The following is a 4502-nucleotide window of genomic DNA, read 5'->3' on the forward strand; positions in this document are numbered from 1 at the left end:
GAGCTATGTAAACACCCCTTTGAGGCAACAGCATATCCTAGAATTGAGGAAAGGAAATTCTAAATAGTTTCTCCATGTCATAGTAAAAAAGGAATACATTGAAAACTCATGGTGGTTCAGCGCAACTGTGCCAACTTGATTGGCTGTGAGCTGCCTATGGGATTAATAAGGAACTCTTCTTTGTGTGTCTGTGTAATTCACAGAGGCATGAACTTGGGTATAATGTTGTATATAGCCCCTTGGTACTTCCTCTCTGGCACTGGTCCCCTGTTCTGCTTTCTAACCCCCATGAACTGAACATCATTGCTCCACCATGCCCTTCTGCCATGATATCTCTTATTTGGAACTAGCCATGAAATGAATCTTTTGAATCATGAACCAAATTAACCTCTCCTCCTTTAAGTTGTAGGTGCTGGTTATTGTGTTTCAGAGATAGAAAAGTTGACAAAATACAAAACCTAACATAAAGTCCACTGTAATTTGCAAGCTCCTAGCACTTGGACTTTGCCAGCATCATTTGAATCCCAAAAGAATGTTCTACAAACTGACGTTAAAAAAAAAAAAACAAAAACAAAAACAAAAAAACACCAGGAATCGACAAGGTACTTCTATTACTATAATGATACAACAAAGGATATGTAGGATAATGCATGCGAATTCCACTGCAACATACCAATGTCTGAATATGCTATAATACTATAGAACATGTCCATGGTTGGACCTTATGTGAATTAGGTAATCAATTCTGCTGCTACCTCTCACATACAGTTTTTTACCCCTTTTTAGTATGGGGATTTTGCCTTTGTGCCATTGTACCTCAGGATTATATAACTTTTTTTTTTTTATTTTTACAGGGGTTCAAAGCTAAGAGTTTGCCTTGATTCTCAGATGAGACTTTAACTTGGAGTTTTGAAAAATACTTTAAAAGTTGATACTACAGAAGGGATTGTTTTCAGTTCTTCGAATGGTTGTATTATGTTACGTGGAATTATGAACTCTCTATTGTCTTTACTTGCAAATTATATATAGCTTAGGGACATGTCTTTCATATGAAGTTGACAAGAACTTAAAAAAAAAAAGTCAAAACTGGTACAACTCTTTGATATTCTCTTGCTGCTGACAAGAGATGTGAAAATGGAGTCTGGTGACATAGAAGGAAAATGTAAGTACAAAATAAATACAGTACATATTTTAAAGAACCCACAAAATAGAAAGGTAACATTGTGTACCTATCTGGCAGATTCAGTATCAACTTTTTAAAGCATCAGTATTGATTATTAGGTAAAGGTAGGTGACTTTTTTCATAAAAATATTTAATCTTAAATATGTATCACCATGAAAATATATTATCAAATCCTCAAAACATTTAGCATATATCCATTATGTGATTCAACAATTCAACACCTAATTATATACCCAAGAGAATGAAAAACATATTTCCATAAAAAATATTACACAAATGTTAAGTGTAGCACTATTCAAAATAGAATCACAAGTGCAAATTAGGCAAATGTCATTCCATCAGTGGTCGATACATAAAGAAGATTTGATATATCCATAATATAGAATATTATTCTATAATAAAACTGGAATAAGTTATTTATGCATGTTACAACCTAGGTCATCATTTCAAAAATATTCTTTTAGTGAAAGAGGCCATTTCTAAAACAACACATTTTTGGGATTGGATTTATGTGAAGGGTTCAAACCATTTAAATATTTGCAAGCCAAATGTAAAGAAGTGGCTGCCAGGAGATATGAGAAATAAGGAAATTGTTGGTAACTTCTAAGGGGTATAGGTTTTCTTTTAGGAATGATAAAACTATTCTGGAATTAGATTGAGGAAATGGTTAAAGAGCTATTTAAAATATAATAAAAACTACTGATTTGAACTTTTTAAAAGCATGAATTTTAGAGTGTATGAAATCATCTCAATGCAGCTGTTAATAAAATAACAAAACCTTAGTATTTAAAATGTTATTCACAAATCAGTTATGTTGAAGAATATTTTCTGTGTTACAATGAACATTTCTGAACTAAAAAAATGTTTAAGAGCTATGTAAACACCCCTTTGAGGCAACAGCATATCCTAGAATTGAGGAAAGGAAATTCTAAATAGTTTCTCCATGTCATAGTAAAAAAGGAATACATTGAAAACTCATGGTGGTTCAGCGCAACTGTGCCAACTTGATTGGCTGTGAGCTGCCTATGGGATTAATAAGGAACTCTTCTTTGTGTGTCTGTGTAATTCACAGAGGCATGAACTTGGGTATAATGTTGTATATAGCCCCTTGGTACTTCCTCTCTGGCACTGGTCCCCTGTTCTGCTTTCTAACCCCCATGAACTGAACATCATTGCTCCACCATGCCCTTCTGCCATGATATCTCTTATTTGGAACTAGCCATGAAATGAATCTTTTGAATCATGAACCAAATTAACCTCTCCTCCTTTAAGTTGTAGGTGCTGGTTATTGTGTTTCAGAGATAGAAAAGTTGACAAAATACAAAACCTAACATAAAGTCCACTGTAATTTGCAAGCTCCTAGCACTTGGACTTTGCCAGCATCATTTGAATCCCAAAAGAATGTTCTACAAACTGACGTTAAAAAAAAAAAAACAAAAACAAAAACAAAAAAACACCAGGAATCGACAAGGTACTTCTATTACTATAATGATACAACAAAGGATATGTAGGATAATGCATGCGAATTCCACTGCAACATACCAATGTCTGAATATGCTATAATACTATAGAACATGTCCATGGTTGGACCTTATGTGAATTAGGTAATCAATTCTGCTGCTACCTCTCACATACAGTTTTTTACCCCTTTTTAGTATGGGGATTTTGCCTTTGTGCCATTGTACCTCAGGATTATATAACTTTTTTTTTTTTATTTTTACAGGGGTTCAAAGCTAAGAGTTTGCCTTGATTCTCAGATGAGACTTTAACTTGGAGTTTTGAAAAATACTTTAAAAGTTGATACTACAGAAGGGATTGTTTTCAGTTCTTCGAATGGTTGTATTATGTTACGTGGAATTATGAACTCTCTATTGTCTTTACTTGCAAATTATATATAGCTTAGGGACATGTCTTTCATATGAAGTTGACAAGGAATGGCATATGGTGGTTAAGGTAGAATGTTAACTTGATTGACTTTGGGACATACTCAAGGGATTGGTAAAGTTCACTTTTGTGTGTGCCTGGATGGTGCATGCGGGCATAGCCTTGGTCTGTATTTGATCCCTCACTCCTTCATCTCTGGCATTATTCAGTTGCTCTTTCTTCCAGGTGTCATGAACCATGCAGCTTTACTTCATCAGGTCCTTCTGCCATTATGTTTCTGCCTATGTTTAAGAGCTATGTAAACACCCCTTTGAGGCAACAGCATATCCTAGAATTGAGGAAAGGAAATTCTAAATAGTTTCTCCATGTCATAGTAAAAAAGGAATACATTGAAAACTCATGGTGGTTCAGCGCAACTGTGCCAACTTGATTGGCTGTGAGCTGCCTTGTTTAAGAGCTATGTAAACACCCCTTTGAGGCAACAGCATATCCTAGAATTGAGGAAAGGAAATTCTAAATAGTTTCTCCATGTCATAGTAAAAAAGGAATACATTGAAAACTCATGGTGGTTCAGCGCAACTGTGCCAACTTGATTGGCTGTGAGCTGCCTATGGGATTAAAGTTTGGGTATCATTTATTATGTCCACCAATGGGAAAACTTACTAAGGCACTATAGGAAGTATTTTAGATTCATCTCTGAATGAGATGGGAAGCCATTGAAAACTTAAAAGTAAAGTTGTATCATGAGCTGTTTTATATAATGGGATTAATAAGGAACTCTTCTTTGTGTGTCTGTGTAATTCACAGAGGCATGAACTTGGGTATAATGTTGTATATAGCCCCTTGGTACTTCCTCTCTGGCACTGGTCCCCTGTTCTGCTTTCTAACCCCCATGAACTGAACATCATTGCTCCACCATGCCCTTCTGCCATGATATCTCTTATTTGGAACTAGCCATGAAATGAATCTTTTGAATCATGAACCAAATTAACCTCTCCTCCTTTAAGTTGTAGGTGCTGGTTATTGTGTTTCAGAGATAGAAAAGTTGACAAAATACAAAACCTAACATAAAGTCCACTGTAATTTGCAAGCTCCTAGCACTTGGACTTTGCCAGCATCATTTGAATCCCAAAAGAATGTTCTACAAACGGACGTAAAAAAAAAAACAACAACAACAACAAAAAAACACCAGGAATCGACAAGGTACTTCTATTACTGTAATGATACAACAAAGGATATGTAGGATAATGCATGCGAATTCCACTGCAACATACCAATGTCTGAATATGCTATAATACTATAGAACACGTCCATGGTTGGACCTTATGTGAATTAGGTAATCAATTCTGCTGCTACCTCTCACATACAGTTTTTTACCCCTTTTTAGTATGGGGATTTTGCCTTTGTGCCATTGTACCTCAGGATTATATAACTT

This window comes from Fukomys damarensis, unplaced genomic scaffold (genome assembly GCF_012274545.1).
Source record: "Fukomys damarensis isolate Sample0158 unplaced genomic scaffold, DMR_v1.0_HiC HiC_scaffold_14, whole genome shotgun sequence".
NCBI classification, from domain to species: Eukaryota; Metazoa; Chordata; class Mammalia; order Rodentia; family Bathyergidae; genus Fukomys; species Fukomys damarensis.